The sequence below is a fragment of the Aquarana catesbeiana genome, linkage group LG06, assembly GCF_042186555.1.
Source record: "Aquarana catesbeiana isolate 2022-GZ linkage group LG06, ASM4218655v1, whole genome shotgun sequence".
NCBI classification, from domain to species: Eukaryota; Metazoa; Chordata; class Amphibia; order Anura; family Ranidae; genus Aquarana; species Aquarana catesbeiana.
In genome coordinates, this window is record NC_133329.1 from 248257454 (window position 1) to 248275095 (window position 17642).

Consider the following 17642-nt stretch of genomic DNA (forward strand, 5'->3'; position numbering starts at 1 on the left):
AACCTGCCAGAGAAAAAAAATAGGGTTTTTTAATAGGAATTCCAACTTCTTATCCGTTGGATCCCTAAGCATTTGAGCATTGTCTACCGGACAAGTCAATCTTTTATTCACATATTTAGTCAATTGTTTGTATCTCCCATTTTTTGGTGAATTTTTCCTCCATATGATAAAGTGTTGAAAACTTTTTAGGAGGATAAAAATGCTCATCTGGGTGATCTCACTCAGAATACATAAGCTTTTCCAGCATGGATAGGAAAGGCATGCGCAGCTTGGGGAGGCTTTAGCGAACTCAAACAAGAGGTAGACTTCTCAACCTACTCAGTTAAGGGTAGCATAAATGTGCAGCAGACCAATTCAGTAAGATTGTATCATCAATCTTTCAGATTGTGAACCTGATCCTTCCGCATTTGACCCCTCAGAAGAGAGTCATCAGCCTCTTCCCGGTCCCCTGAGAAAAATTCATCATCTCCCGCCCCCGGTACCTCATATTGAGGGTCCTGGGTAACGGAAGGAGATCTATTGCGCTTAGTCCCACTCTGGGATGCGATTAAAGCCGCTAACCTCTGCTCCAATCCTAATATGGTTGAGGGAAAAACTTCTTCAGTAACATAGACAGGGGCTGTAGTGTTGGAAACAGTTGCAACACCTGATGTCCCTGATGGCTCACTCTGACCAGCCACCTCAGATCTCTCAGGGCAGGATGCCATCTAATGCCGCGTACACACGACCGTTTTTTCCGTGGGAATGACGTTTTTTTCAACGGAGTTCCGCTGAAACGGACTTGCCTACACACGATCACACCAAAGTCTGATCATTTAGAAAGCGATGACGTACGACGGGACTAGAAAAAGGAAGTTCAATAGCCAGTAGCCAATAGCTGCCCGTGCGTCGTTTTGGGTCCGTCGGAATAGCATACATAAGAACGGTTTTCCCGACAGGGATTGATTCCATCGGAAAGATTTAAAACATGTTCTATTTCTAGGTCTGTCAGAATTTTTGAAAGAAAGAGTCCGGATGAAGCCCACACATGATCGGAATGTCCGATGGAATGATTCCGTCCGACCTTTTCAGCTGGAAAGTCCGGTCGTGTGTACGCGGCATTAGAGATAAATTTAAGCCTTTTGGAGCTTAAAGGAGTGCCTCTTGAGCCCTTTTTTGGGGTGTTTCTACCCCCCCTTCTGACCGTAGCCCGATGCACAAATGCAGAGGTACTACCAGAAGAAATCGCATCCACTGCTTGTGCAAATAGTCCAGCAACTGCCGCTATTTAACGCTCAGCCTGGTGCTTTTAGTAAATGTGCCAAGGGAATGCCTGTGTCACCAACCTCTTACATGCCCGTTTTTGCTCGTGTTCCTCCGACAGCTGCAGCCAGCAAAAAATTGAGTTTTTAAAACATAATCCCGCAATGGATGTTGCTGCACACCAATGCCACGCTAAGCCCCGCCCCCTCGTCACATTGCGCCTCCGATCCGACAGGATCAGCGTGTGTGTGTGTGTGGGGGGGGGGGATGGCGAGGAGGAAACCCGGTAATCAAACCGCCATGCAGGTAAAAAACAGAGAGGCATCGCCGATCATTTCGACTTCCCCCTATCCAGGGAGAGGGGGAGAGCTTTGTCCAGGTGGGGGGTGTTTTTTGTAAGAAAATCCCCCCCAATCTTACCGGAGGCCTGGGCTGCTAGCCGGAGGGAGATCTGCAGCTTCTGTTGAGACAGCGTGATCTTTGAGGAAGCATGACAAGGTACGTGCTCTATTCAGCCCCAAGTGGCGAATTTTAGGCATTACAATATTTACTTTTTAAAGGAGACAATTCTTAAGAAACGTAAAAATTCCTTAGAACTCTCCACTTACCTTTCCCGCCGCAGGGTTTTTTGTGGTAAAACCAACAGACCCAATCTTCACCCCTCACAGTGGGCTCCGTTTTAAAAAACCTTCAGGAACTGGGGCCCCTTTTTATCGGGGATCCGCACTCCTAGACCCGTAATAGCAACCCGCCAGAAAAAAACTTATGGCTTAAAATAAAAACAAAAGAACTGGATCCCGGGGTCCAGCTCTCTAAAAAGAAGCGTTACGGGCTAAACCTCGTTTCTTCCGCCACGAGGCCCGGGTACCATTCAATTCAGCCTAAAAAGAGACTTTGAATGGATCCGGCTGCATAGCTTGCCCCAGAAATGATTGCTCCAGTGGAGCACAGCACAGCACATCTTTACTCGTGACCAACACCTTAGACACTGGCGAAAAAACTGAGGTACTCCCAGTAGTGGGAGGGGTTATATAGGGAGTGGACTTCCTGTCTTAGGGTGTGCCAGTGTCCATTACCTGAAGGTGGCCTATAACCTACATAGTAATTACTATGGCTCTGTGTCCCGTGATGTACGATTAAGAAAAGAAGGCAAAATAATGTCCTGATTTAAATGAAAGGCCAACACAACTTTTGGCAAAAAGGATGGAACCGGTCGTACCACGACCCTGTCGTGGTGGAGGATCAAGTTCAGTTCCCTGCATAAAAGGGCCGCCAACTCCGACACCCTTCTAGCCGAGGTGATAGCCATCAGGAAGGCTAGCTTGCATGACAGCAAGTCTAATGGAATTTCCTTGATAGGTTCAAATGGTTGTTTCTGTAACACAGACAGCACCAAGTTCAAGTCCCAAGGACACATAGGTGACCTATTGGGAGGAAGTAAGCGAGTTGCCCCCTGCATAAAGTTTCGGACCAGTGAATGGGAGGCTAAAGGCCTTTGGAAGAATACTGATAGGGCCGAAGCTTGACCTCTGATTGTACTCAAAGCTAATTTGATTTCCACAGCTGACTGTAGAAAAGAGAATTCTTCCAATCACGTCTTTCCGAAGATGCCATTTTTTGGTTTCACACCAAGCAATATGTCTTCCAGACCTTATGATAGATCTTCCTAGTGAGAGCTTTTCTAGCATTCACTAGGGTAGACACCACTGGTCCCGAGATGCCACGGTCCTTTAACACCCTGGCTTCAATAGCCATGCCGTCAAATTTAGAGACTGTAAATTGGGGTGGAATATAGGACCTTAAGACAGTAGATCGGGGCGACATGGAAGCGTCCATGGCCCGTCTATTGTCAGTCTCACAATCTCTGGAAATCAGGGCCTTCTGGGCCAGGTGGATGCCACCAGAATGACTGGAACTCCCTCTCGCCGAATCCTGCGCAACAAACGTGGAAGGAGAGGGATCGGAGGGAAAACATAAACCAGGGAGTACTGGCTTCATGGAACTACCAGAGCATCTGCTCCGATTGCCATAGGATCTCTTATTCGGGACACAAACGGCTGTAGTTTGTTGAACCTGGATGCCAGTAGGTCAACCTCTGGCCATCCCCAACGTTGGCAAATTTCCTGGAACATCCCTAGGTGTAGGGACTATTCCCCCAGGCAGATCTGCTGGCGGCTGAGATAATCTGCCTTCCAGTTCTCTACTCCCGGGATATGGACTGCCGATAGAATCGGCACATGTCCCACTGTCCAGGCTAGTATGCGGTTTACCTCCTTCAAAGCTGAACGACTCCTGGTACTGCCTTGGTTGTTTATATAGGCCACTGCAGTGGCACTGTCAGGCTGAACCCTAATAGGGCAGTCCTGAAGCTCAACCATCCAGGACCGTAGGGCCAGTCGTACTGCCCGTAATTCCAGGACGTTGATGGGCAGGATCTGTTCTGTCCTTAACCATTTTCACTGAGCTGTGAGCCCTTCTAGGGTTGCTCCCCAGCCTGAGAGACACCTGTAGTCAGTACTCTCCAAGTTATCTTCCCTTTTGCAGATTCTGATCCTGCAACCACCAGTTTAGCCTTAAGAGTGCCCGAGAAGAATATTATTATAATTATTCAGGATTTATATAGCGCCTACAGTACAATTACAATACAATTTAATACAGGGGGAATCAGAGAGCCCTGCTCGTTAGAGCTTACAATCTAGGAGGGAGGGTCAAGTTATACAAAAGGGTAATAGCTGTGGGGGATGAGCTAATGGAGAAAATAGTGCAGTTAGATGGAGACAGGATAGGCTTCTCTGAAGAGGAAAGTTTTCAGGGATCGCCTAAAAGTGGATACATTTGGAGACAGTCTCACAGATTGGGGTAGGGAATTCCAGAGGATGGACGAGCCTCGGGAGAAGTCCTGGAGGCGGATATGGGAGGAGGGGATGAGGGAGCTAGAGAGCAGGAGGTCTAGGGAGGAGCGAAGAGGGTGATTAGGTTGGTATTTTGAGACTAGGCTAGTGATGTAGCTGGGGGCAGAGTTGTGGATGGCTTTGTAACTTATTGTTAGTATTTTGAATTTAATTTGTTTACAAAGTGGCAGCCAATGGGGATTGGCAGAGAGGGGTAGCAGACACTGAGCGGTTTGTAAGGTGGATGAGTCTGGCAGCAGCATTCATTATGGACTGAAGGGGGGATAAAGGTAAGTCAATGAGGAGGGAGTTGCAGTAGTCAAGGCGAGAGATAACTAGGGAGTGAATCAGTAGCTTTGTGGTTTTATTGGTTAGAAAGGGTCGTAGTTTCGAGATGTAGCAGAGGTTGAGGAGGCAAGCTTTGGAAAGTGATTGGATGTGGGGCCGAAAGGAGAGTTCAGAGTCCAGGATAACACCTAGCATGCTGACATGTGGGGATGGGTGGATGGCTGTGCCATTGTTCTTGACAGAGAAGTCAGGGGAAGTAGCATGCGGGGGAGGAAATATTATAAGCTCGGTTTTGGACAAGTTGAGTTTGAGGAAGTGGTGTGAACTCCATATAGATATGTCTGTTAGTAAGTTTGTGATGCGTGAGGAGACCGATGGGGTGAGTTGAGGGGTGGAGAGATAGATTTGGTTGTAAACCAGGTGTTCAAGGAGTTTAGAGGAAAAAGGGGAGCAAGGAGATAGGGCGTAGGTTGTTAAGATTGGTAGGGTCCAAGGACGGCTTTTTAAGTATGGGGGTGACCAGTGCATGTTTTTGAGCATTGAGGAAGATGCCAGAGGTGAGGGAGAGATTGAAGACGTGGGTTAGAGAGAGTAGGATAGAGTCAGAGGGCGACCGTAGTATTTGAGAGGGAAGAGGGTCCAAAGGGCAGGTGGTTAGGTGGGCGTTCGAAAGGAGTTTAGCAACTTTGTAGTAGCAGATTTGAATAAGGGGAGTGTCAATTGTACCTGTTGACATGGGGTCTTAACTGGGGGAGATACCTGTAGAGTGGAGATTTCATCACGGATTGTATCAATCTTGTTTTTGAAGTGATTAACAATCTCCTGGGCAGTGAGTGAGTCAGTGGGTGGAGGACAAAGTGGAGAGTTGAAGGCAGAGAACAGTTTACGGAGACTGGATGAGAAAGTGTTAATAAGAGTTGTAAAATAGGTCTGTTCGGCAGTGTGGAGGAAAGAATAGTATTTTTGGAGGGCAGATTTGTATTGAAGTCTTTGAGAGACTTAGTCTTGTGCCACAGATGCTCAAGAGCGCAAATACGTTTTTTGAGAATTCTATCGTCATCTGTTTGCCAGGGTTGTAGGGGTCCAGGCCTGTTTCTGCGTGTAGTGAGGGGAGCGAGCTTGTCCAAGGTGGAGGACAGGGATTTATTGTAGATGGAAGTGGCTGGGTTGGGGCAGGACAGGGGAGAGATTGTCATAGAGGTGGTCAGTAGCAAAATAGAGGAGAGAAGAGTTGAGGTTGCAAAAGTTTCTACGGGTGATGGTTAGGCGATTGGAGGGAAAGGTGGCTGAAGACAGGGAGAGAAACTAATAAGGTGGTGGTCGGACAGAGGAAAAGGATTGTTGTAGAAGTTGCATGGAGTACATAGGTAGGAGAATACAAGATCAAGGGTGTTGCTATCAGAGTAGAAGCCTGTACCCATTGCTTCAGGTCAAATGAAGAGGTTAGACTAAGAAGTTTAGAAGTAGCAGGAGTGTTTGTATTAGCAGGGATGTTGAAATCACCGAGAAGGATTGTGGGAATTTCGAAAGAGAGAAAGTAGAGTAGCCAGGCAGAAAACTCATCAAGGAATAGTGATAATGGTCCAGTGGCCGGTAGATCACAGCAATTCTTAGGGAAGTTGGTGAGAATAGACATATACAGTGAGCTTCACAGGAGATAAGGACATTGGATAATCCAGGGCTTGTCCTCTCCTGTTCCAAGCCAAGATGTCTTGTTGTAGAGGCCTGGAATGGAACTGGGCATAGGGCACCGCCTCGAAGGAGGCTACCATCCTCCCTAGAAGAATCACATAGAGCCGACTGGAGGGTTGTCTGGTGCCCCTTATCTGACGCACCTGATTCTTCAGGGCACAGATCCTTGCAAGTGGCAAGAATACTCTTGCTTGGACCATATCTAGGAACAGACCTAAATACTTTAGAATTTGAGCTGGTCTCAAGGTTGACTTTTCGGTATTTATGATCCAGCCTAAGCTTTCCAAATACAGCACTGTGCATGTTATGCTCTGTTCTAGAGCCTGCAGTGAGTGATCTCTGAGCAGGTCGTTCAGATACCTGAGCACCAGGACCACTGGGCCCTTAAAAGACCCAGTTTTGGTGCTAGGACCTTTGTGAACACTTGGGGAGATGAAGCAAGCCCGAAGGGTAGAGCCAAAAACTGAAAATGACGTTCCTCTACTGCAAATCGCAGGAACCTCTGATGAGGCTGAATGATAGGTACGTGTAAATGCATGTCCTTTATGTCGATGGTTGGCTAGAAAGTCTCCCATCTGCAGCGAGGCTACTAATGAGCGGACAGACTCCATCCGAAAGGACTGGATCAGTAGATACTGGTTCAGGGATCTTAGGTCCAAAATGGGCCTCATGTCCCTGTTTGGTTTTTGAACAGTAAATAGGTTTGAGTAAAACCCTGCGCCCCTTTCGGGTACAGGAACCTTTACAATCACTCCTTGATGCACTAGATGATGTAGTGCCTGAAGCAATAAGTCTCTTTTTGGAGGATCTGAGGGAACGCTGGATCTTGGAAACCTCTGAGGGGGGCTTGGTGCTGGGTTTAGAAGAATTTTGGACCCATGGCTTTTTCTGTCCCTGGCCTTGTGGCTTGCCCCTGGCCCTAGCGGCCTGTGGGCGGCAGAACTGCCTTGGTGCTGAGACATTTAAGGAAGCAGTCCCTGAGATTTTAAACAAGGGACGCCTGGTGCTTTTCTTCACAGGAAGTAGAGAACGCTTCCGTACGGAAATTTTTTGGGTATATTTGTCCAAGTGAACACCAAATAAACGTTCCCCCTGAAAGGGGAAACCTGCCAATAACTTTCTACAAGGAAGCTCGCCTGACCTAGTTCTTAAACCACAAAAGTCTGCGCATACAGTGGGGCAAAAAAGTATTTAGTCAGCCACCAATTGTGCAAGTTCTCCCACTTAAAAAGATGAGAGAGGCCTGTAATTGTCATCATGGGTATACCTCAACTATGAGAGATAAAATGTGAAAACAAATCCAGACAAACACATTGTCTGATTTTTGAAAGAATTTATTTGCAAATTATGGTGGAAAATAAGTATTTGGTCAATATCAAAAGTTCATCTCAATACTTTGTTATATATCCTTTGTTGGCAATGACAGAGGTCAAATATTTTCTGTAAGTCTTCACAAGGTTGTCACACACTGTTGCTGGTATGTTGGTCCATTCCTCCATGCAGATCTCCTTCAGAGCAGTGATGTTTTGGGGCTGTCGCTGGGCAACATGGACTTTCAACTCCCTCCAAAGGTTTTCTATGGGGTTGAGATCTGGAGACTGGCTAGGCCACTCCAGGACCTTGAAATTCTTCTTACGAAGCCACTCCTTCGTTGCCCGGGCAGTGTGTTTGGGATCATTGTCATGCTGAAAGACCCAACCACGTTTCATCTTCAATGTCCTAGTTGATGGGAGGAGGTTTGCACTCAAAATCTCACGATACATGGCCCCATTCATTCTTTAATGTACACGAATCAGTCGTCCTGTTCCCTTTGCAGAGAAACCCCCAAAGCATGATGTTGCCACCCCCATGCTTCACAGTAGGTATGGTGTTCTTTGGTTGCAACTCAGCATTCTCTCTCCTCCAAACACGACGAGTTGTGTTTCTACCAAACAGTTCTACTTTGGTTTCATCTGACCATATGACATCATTCACTAGGTCCCCCCGTGTGGTTCTGGGATCTTTGCTCACCGTTTTGTGATCATTTTGACCCCACGGCGTGAGATTTTGCATGGAGCCCCAGATCAAGGGAGATTATCAGTGGTCTTGTATGTCTTCCATTTTCTAATTATTGCTCCCACAGTTGATTTCTTCACACCAAGCTGCTTGCCTATTGCAGATTCAGTCTTCCCAGCCTGGTGTAGGTCTACAATTTTGTTTCTGGTGTCCTTCGACAGCTCTTTGGTCTTCACCATAGTGGAGTTGGAGTGTGACTGTTTGAGGTTGTGGACAGGTGTCTTTTATACTGATAACAAGTTCAAACAGGTGCCATTAATACAGGTAATGAGTGGAGGACAGAGGAGCCTCTTAAAGAAGATACAGGTCTGTGAGAGCCAGAAATCTTGCTTGTTTGTAGGTGACCAAATACTTATTTTCCACCATAATTTGCAAATAAATTCTTTCAAAAATCAGACAGTGTGATTGTCTGGATTTGTTTCCACATTTTGTCTCTCATAGTTGAGGTATACCTATGATGACAATTACAGGCTTCTCTCATCTTTTTAAGTGGGAGAACGTGCACAATTGGTGGCTGACTAAATACTTTTTTGCCCCACTGTATATACAGACAAGAGAGCCAAATGAGAAACCTGCTGTATTGAATCCTTTAAGGCTTCAACAGCAAAACACAGTGCTCTTGGAATATCTGCCTTTTTATCAGGCAGATCATCCTCCTGGTTAGGCCTGTCATGTCAGGCCGTCCTTTACAGACTGGCAGAGACTGTCACGTACCTTACAGCGGAGCCCGAAATGATGAGGGTGGCCTCTTGCACGGTTCCGGTCCAAGCACCCCTGGTGGTGGGTACAGGGAGTGCGAGGGCAACGAAAGGGTGTAGGTGCCTGCAGGCAGGAGGCTGGAACTTGGAGATATAGGAACCTCTGCTGAGGAGATGTGGAAACTGATCACCAAACTTGTTCAGCGGGAGCCAGATCAGGATCAACTGCAGAATCAGGAACAGGCAGGAGTCGGCAACAGGCTGGCAGCGGGGTACCAAGTCAGAAGGCAAAACCATAGTCAGGAACAGGCAGGGGTTGGCAACAGACGGGCAGCAGGGTACAGAATCAGGAGGCAGAGCCGTAATCATAAGTTCAAGCCAAGGTCAGTATTGCAAGTAGAGGCAGGTTCAGCAGGCAGGGGAGATCCAAGAGAATGGTCAGAAGATAGCCGGGTTTTCAGGAACAAGGTCAATCAGGCAGAGTAACAACAGGAACACAGGAACAAGCTGAAGACAATCCAGCACTGATGCTAGGCAGACTCTCTGTTTATATAGGGTGCTGTGTGCCAGAAATCGCGCCAGCGTACGTGCATTAGCAACTTAGCACATTGGCACATGCGAATTGGCACATTGGCGCATGCGCGTTAGCATGTTAGCGCTTTGTCACTCGGTTCCGTGCATGCACCTTGACATTAGCAGAACGAGGATTGGCAGCTGCTGCATGGAGACGGGTGCTTGCTGTGTGAGTTCTCTAACATTGCCCCCTCCTTAGGGGCAGCCTCCGGATGCCCATTTGAGCCATCTTCTCTGGGTGGGAACGATGAAAGGCCTGTATCAGTCTCTGAGCATGGAGATTGGTCTCAGGTTCCCAGGAATTTTCCTCCGGGCCAAAACCTTTCCACTTGATCAGGTATTGGTTCTGCCCCTGTTGTTTCCTATAATCCAAGATGGCTTCAATCTCAAACTCTTCTTCTCCATCCACCATTATAGCTTCTGGGGGTCCCACTTCACGATCCGGAAAGGGATTCGCTACGTCAGGCTTCAGTAGCGAAGCATGAAACACAGGGTGGATCCTAAATGAGTCAGGAAGTTCGAGTTTAAATGCTACCGGATTAATCTTCCTCTTAACTGGGAAGGGTCCCAAGTATCTGGGTCCCAGTTTCCTGGAAGGGCATGCCAGTTTCAGGTTTGCTGTTGAAAGCCATACACGGTCACCAGTTTTCAGGTCCAGTTCCCCCCTTCTTCTTATATCAAAGAATCTTTTACTATTTTCCTGTGCCTTGGAGATGGTTTCTCTCAACACCTGGTTGCTGGTAACAAGGAAGTTTAGTCTATCCTGGACAGCTGGCAAAGGAGAGTCCGGCACTAGTGTTGGCAAAAAAGAGGGGTGGAACCCATAATTGGAAAAGAAGGGTGACTGGTCTGTGGTAGAGTGGGTGGAATTATTGAATGCAAATTCTGCCAGGGGCAGTAGTGAGGCCCAATCTTCCTGGGTGAAGGAGGAAAAACAACGTAGATATTGCTCCAACGTTTGGTTGGTACGTTCAGTCTGCCCATTGGTCCGGAGGTGGTAGGCTGAGGAGAAACTGAGTTTGATACCCAGGGCTTCACACAATGCTTTCCAAAACTTTGACGTGAACTGTACCCCACGATCAGAAACAATGTCACCAGGAATTTCACGAAGCCTAACAATTTCTTTAATGAACACCCCGGCCGTCTCTGTTGCTGATGGAGTCCCCTTCATGGGGATAAAATGTGTCATCTTAGAAAGACGATCAACCACCACAAAGATGGATGAAAATCCTTCAGAAGGAGGAAGCTCAACAATGAAATCCATTGCGATCTTATCCCATGGTCTTTCAGGAATGGGCAGCGGTCTTAGTAACCCCCAAGCCTTGTTTTTACGGTTTTTATTCTTGAGGCAGGTTAAACAAGAACTAACGTAATCCCTGCAATCCTTTGCTAGATTGGGCCACCAGAAATGTCTTTGAACCAAGTCCATAGTCTTGTGTCCCCCGAAATGACCCACCAAAGGATAGTCATGGCAGGCCTGTAGGATGGTAGTGCGCAGGTCCTGTGGTACAAATATTTTATTTCCCTGCCAGTAAAGCCTCTTTCTCTTTCTTGCAGGTTCCTGCCTGGAGGTAAGGAAGTTCTCAGGGATGCCTGACGGATCTGCGATACAAAATCGGATTGGGTTAACAGAAAATTTCCAGCTTGCATGATAGTATCTGGAGCTGATGAAACTTCGGTCTCTGAACATGCGGGATAACGCATCGGGTTTGACATTTTTGGACCCTGGCCGGTAAGTGATATGGAAGTTAAAGCGTGAAAAAAAAAGAGCCCATCTCGCTTGTCTGGGTCTGAGGCGTTTGGCAGTTCTGAGATATTCTAAATTTTTATGATCCGTGAAGATCAATATTGGGTGTGCTGCTCCCTCCAAGAGGTACCGCCACTCCTCCAAGGCTGATTTTATTGCCAACAGTTCTCGGTCCCCCACATCATAATTTCTCTCCGATAACCCTAGTTTTTTGGAGAAGAAAGCCACGGGATGCACTAAAGACTTAGGTCCTTGACGCTGGGACAGGATGGCCCCTACAGCACTCTCAGAAGCATCCACTTCCAGGATGCAGGGCAAAGCAGGATCAGGATGCTTTAATACTGGAGTGGAGGTAAATAGTCCTTTTAGCTTGTCGAAAGCAGCTTGAGCTGCCTCAGTCCATTGGAAACGGTTTTGTTTCTTTGTGAGTTGTGTAATAGGTGCTATGATACCAGAAACATTTTTGATAAATTTTCTGTAGAAATTGGAAAACCCGATAAAACGCTGTACCCCTTTCTTGTCAGTTGGAGGTGGCCAGGACATTATAGCCGAGACTTTCTGAGGGTCCATTGCCACACCCCCAGTGGATATTACCAAGCCGAGAAAATGAATGGTCTGACGTTCAAATTCACATTTCTCGGCTTTAGCGTACAATCCGTTCTGTCTCAGTCTGTGGAGAACTTGCTTCACATGGCTACGGTGTAATTCTAGAGAAATTGAAAATATCAGAATGTCATCCAGATAAACAATCATGAATAAGTCTAGGAGGTCCCTGAAGATGTTATTAACAAAATGCTGAAAAGTGGCTGGTGCGTTACAAAGTCCGAATGGCATAACAAGATATTCGAAGTGACCAAATTGTGTCCGAAAAGCCGTCTTCCATTCATCCCCCTCACGGATTCTGATTAGGTTGTAGGCACCTCGTAAGTCTAGTTTTGTAAATATTTTTGCAGAACGGAGTCTCTGAAAAAGCTCTGGGATCAGAGGAAGAGGCTAGCGATTTTTGACTGTTTTTCTATTCAATTCCCTGTAGTCTACGCATGGGTGAAGGGAATGATCTTTTTTCTCGACGAAAAATATTCCTGCGCCAGCTGGAGAAGAGGAGTGTCAGATGAACCCTTTCCTAAGATTCTCGTTGATGTATTCTTTAAGGACCAGGAGCTCAGGCTCTGAAAGAGGGAAGATCCTTCCAAAAGGGATTTCTGCCCCAGGCAACAGTTCAATTGGGCAATCATAAACCCGGTGAGGGGGAAGGGTATCTGCCTTCTGTTTGTCGAAAACGTCCAGGAAGTCATGGTATACAGATGGGACGAGTTTCCGGGTTTCAGATACGGATTTCAAGCAGCCGATGACTGGAACTACATGATTCGAGGACTTGAGACAGTTCTGGAGGCAGTAGGAGGACTGGAAAATCACCTGGCCGGTAACACAATTAATTTGGGGGTTATGGGCTTGCAGCCAGGGCATTCCCAGAATGATCGGGAATAATGGGGAGGAGATGACATCAAGGCATAACAGTTTTTGGTGATCTGGCAAAATGTCTGCGGACAGAGGTTGCGTTTCATGGGTAATAGGTCCTGATTTGATGCATAACCCATCAGCTAGCTGTATGGAGAGTTGCTGTTGTTTGGGTTGCAGAGGAATGTTGTGCTGCTGGACGAAGGCATGGTCAATGAAGCAGCTGCAGGCGCCTGAGTCAATTATAGCCTGGACCCGGAGTGCCCCTTCTGGAAGCTGTAGTGAGACAGGAACAGCAATGTGAGCAGATCTGGTCAAAGTCAATACACAAGAATCGTAAGGAGGGGAGTCACACTTACGGGTCTTGTTGGGGCACATGCTTGCATAGTGGCCAGCTCCCCCACAATACAGACAGAGGTTATTCTGACGACGACGCTGCTTTTCCTCTGGTGACAGCGGTGAGCGAAGCAGGCCTATCTGCATTGGCTCTGGGGCTTCAGTAGTGGCAGTAGGTAGTGAGGAAGCAGGAACAGATGGACTGCTAGGTACTTTGGGCAGCATCCATATGGGACGAAATTGGCTGGTCCTCTCAGATCTTCGTTCCCTTAAGCGACGATCGATCTGGATGGATAATTGGATCAAATCTTCCAAAGCACTGGGGACCCCAACTCGAGCCAGCTCATCCTTAAGTACTTCAGAGAGTCCTAAACGGAACTGGTAGCGGAGAGCAGCATCATTCCATTGTGTATCAGAACTCCACCGCTTAAAGTCAGTTACATAGTCCTCTACCGGCCTGCTCCCCTGCTGGAGGGCGTGAAGGCTGGCTTCCGCTGTTGTGGTACGCTGGGGGTCATCATACAACTTAGCCATTTCATCCAGGAAAGAGTCCATGGAATTCAAAAGAGGGCTGGCTTGTTCCATCAAGCGGTGAGCCCATGTTTGGGGTTCACCATGGAGTAGTGAGACGATGAACCCCACTTTAGTGCTTTCCAAAGAGAAGGTGCGTGGTTGTAGCAGGAAGTATAACTGGCACGCATTCTTGAAGGCACGGAACTTGCTGCAATCTCCCGAGAATCTCTCAGGAGTAGGGACCCGAGGTTCTGGAGGTGGCACCACTACTGTGGGGACCGATGCTGATGTTGCAGGAGCAGAGGGTGGAGGTGCCGTGGCTGTCAGATGTGCTGAGGTGCCTGGAGATAGCGACTCTACTCTTTGTTCAAGTTGACGATAGCCATCTTGTAGGCCCTGGACTGCCAGAGTAAGGGCTGCGATCTGTTGGCACAGTGCTTCTATGGGTGAGGCCCCCCTTTCGGGCTCCATGTGGCTGGATTGTGCTGTCACGTACCTTACAGCGGAGCCCGAAATGATGAGGGTGGCCCCTTGCACGGTTCCGGTCCAAGCACCCCTGGTGGTGGGTACAGGGAGTGCGAGGGCAACGAAAGGGTGCAGGTACCTGCAGGCAGGAGGCTGGAACTTGGAGATATAGGAACCTCTGCTGAGGAGATGTGGAAACTGATCACCAAACTTGCTCAGCGGGAGCCAGATCAGGATCAACTGCAGAATCAGGAACAGGCAGGAGTCGGCAACAGGCTGGCAGCAGGGTACCAAGTCAGAAGGCAAAACCGTAGTCAGGAACAGGCAGGGGTTGGCAACAGACGGGCAGCAGGGTACAGAATCAGGAGGCAGAGCCGTAATCATAAGTTCAAGCCAAGGTCAGTATTGCAAGTAGAGGCAGGTTCAGCAGGCAGAGGCGATCCAAGAGAATGATCAGAAGATAGCCGGGTTTTCAGGAACAAGGTCAATCAGGCAGAGTAACAACAGGAACACAGGAACAAGCTGAAGACAATCCAGCACTGATGCTAGGCAGACTCTCTGTTTATATAGGGTGCTGTGTGCCAGGAATCGCGTCAGCGTACGTGCGTATGCGCATTAGCAACTTAGCACATTGGCACATGCGCATTAGCACTTTGGCACATTGGCGCATGCGCGTTAGCATGTTAGCGCTTTGGCACTCGGTTCTGTGCATGCACCTTGGCATTAGCAGAACGAGGATTGGCAGCTGCTGCATGGAGATGGGTGCTTGCTGTGTGAGTTCTCTGACAGATACAAACTGCTGCAACAGCTGGCTAATTAGCTGAACTGGCCAAAGAAAAAGAAGCCTTTAATAATGACTCCAATGTCTTGTCAACAGGGTCTTTCAAGCCCTGTGTGCTATCTACCGGACAAGTCAAGTTCTTGTTTAAGGAAGAGACTGCTGCATCTACGGCTGGCATGCTCCACTTATTAAACTTTTCATCCATGGGATAAAAAAGGGAAAACCTCTTAGGAGGAACAGAAATCCTGTCAGGATGTTCCCAATCAGCATACACTGCCCGTTCCAACAGCGGGTGTAAGGGGAAAGCCTGTGTGGTCTGAAGAGGCCTCAGGGATCCCAAAGAGGACCAGAGAGGCTCTGTAACCTCTGCAAGAGGCAACTTAAAGACAGAACGAACCATTTTGGTAAGAGTCTGGATCAAAAGCCTATGTGATTGAGAGGCAGACACCAACTGGATATCCTCCTGTCCAGATTGCTCGGAAGCAGATTCACCTGCTAGGCCATCCACAGAATACTGAGCTTTAAGCTCTTCCCCATCCTCAACCCATTCCTGCTCCAGATCTAGGAGGCTCCGGGGAGGGGATCTGTCACATTTCTTGCCACCCTGTGGGATGGAGGCAATCATGCCAGCAATCCTGTGCTCTAACCCGGCTAGGGCTGAGGACAGTTCATCCTTAGTGATAAAGGGTGAAGCAGAATCATTGATTGTAGGCACAATCCCAGATAAGCGCATCGTCTCAGATTGCCTGGAAGCCTCTGGTCCTTCAGGGGATACAACACTAGGGATATAACTAGGTTCATCAGGAATTACTGATGACATAGGTGTGCTCTTCCCTGTAGTGTTAGTCCTGCTCCTCTTTTTTGAAGACATTTACTTGCCACAAAAAGGGAGTACCTGGGTAAAGTATTAACACACCTCAGAAGCGCGACCCTTTAATAGGGCTCACCAAGCCCCTATGCAACAATCCTGCTAAGCACCTTTAGCCTGCCAAGCAACACCTGGTGACTCACGTGACCTGGGTAAGGATAAATGAACCACTGCAAGTGCCTGGTTCAGAGCCTGCTCTGTGTCCCACAGCTGCCTTCTGGAAGCACTGCATGCTTGGTATACACAGCTTAAATAAGCTGGCTGTGCGCCGGAACGTTCTGTGCATGCGTACGCACACACATGCGCGGTCCCGGCGAACGGGCGTGGCTGTATTTGCATATGACGCGAAAATTCGTGCACCTAGATAAAGGATACGGTGCCTGTGCGGTGAAGCTGCGTGCGACATGGCTGCCAAACTGCTGAGCCTAGCGGCGCTCTTGCGAGCACACGTGCGCCATGACGAACCAAGGTGAAATGGCACACCATCGTGCGCCATCATACAGGTAAAAAACAGCCAGGCACAAACAAAAAAGGTACACTTTGCAAACACCTACAGCTATACCAAAACTCCCCCGTATGATCACTGCACACAGGTGTCCAGCCTCTAGCTAGCTTGACTGATTGTTCCAATCACTGGGACACCCCACAATATTAAAAGGCATTTCAATTACCCGTACAGGGGCAAGACAACTTAGAAACTAAGAGCCCAATCTTCACCCTTCACAGCAGGTTCCTGTCATTGGAGGACCTTCAAGAACTGGGTACCCTTTTCATGTTTAGGGTCCACTCCCTTGGACCTGTACAGCACTCTGCAGGAATGCCTTAGCCTTGTGGTGTCCATGATTCCACTTCGCAGGATCCAGCGCCCGGAATCATGCAGTATCTTGAGTCTTCTTTGCGAGGCTCGGGCACCATTTATCTAAGCATATAAAAGCCTGTGTCAAATGGATCTGATCGGTCAATCCCTTGATTCATTTAAGAACTGTTTGTGCGACTAGAGACCTGGAGCTCAGAGAGCTCAAAAAACGTGCAATCCACTTTGCAGTACTTCCTTGTATGGGAGAGGTTTTATAGGGGATCACTTCCTGTCTAAAATATCTTTGGTCTACCAGTGTCCATTCACCTGGAGATGAAGTATAACCCAGCAGGTAATGTGTTCCATGATGTATGAAAAAGAAACATGAATTTTCTTTAGTTTTGGAAGGAGCGTGGTAGAGATAAGCCAACCACAGATGGATCAAATGTCAGCCAATTCAGCAGGGACCGGCCAGGACTTGATCCATGTATGGGCAAGCTGATTGTACCCATGTCGATCCATTGATCGATTTGGGTACAACCTGCATGTTGGATTTTTAGCATGTGACCATTACCAGCGGCTATAGCCGCTAGCAGCAATTGCTGTGTTCTTCCGGCAGGTTGCAGGAAAGAAAATCGTATAATCTATGAGCTGCTTTAGCATATAAGTTATGCTTAAAGAAGGCTTCCCCTCACTCCTCTTTGGGACACTAGGAAAACTTAGAAACAAATACAACCTGTCAAAGGTAGTAAAACTTAACCTATCCATTAAAGAGGAAGTAAACTCTCAGCAAAAAAACGAAAAAACAAAAAACCCTGCAAGACAAAGGCATATTTAGCTAGTATGCATAGCATACTAGCTAATTATGTATTACTTACCTCAGATCGAAGCCCCCGCATCGGTCCACGTCTCCGCCTCCGACATGTTGTCCCGGAGTGACTTCCGCTGTGCTTAGCCGGAGCCGCAATGACGTCACTTCGCGCATGCACACAGGAACGCCACAGTACAACTGAAGCAACAGCATATAGCACCATTGCTTTAGTTGTCTTAAGTGCGCATGTGCCGCATGACGTCGGCACATGCAAATACAGGGATATCTCCTAAACTGTGTAGGTTTAGGAGATATATCCTTGTTAGCTACAGGTAAGCCTAAATATAGGCTTACCTGTAACATAAATTTGTAAACAAGGGTTTACAACCACTTTAAAAAATAGTTTAACTAGAGTGTAACTTGTCCAA

At 47.7% G+C, this 17642-nt stretch overlaps 1 protein-coding gene across 4 annotated transcripts in view; it reads right to left on the reverse strand.

The window, feature by feature from the left end:
- Positions 1-17642, reverse strand: part of PGAP1 (post-GPI attachment to proteins inositol deacylase 1) — a 479543-nt gene that overhangs the window by 259380 nt on the left and 202521 nt on the right. The gene's annotated exons all lie outside the window — the stretch shown is intronic.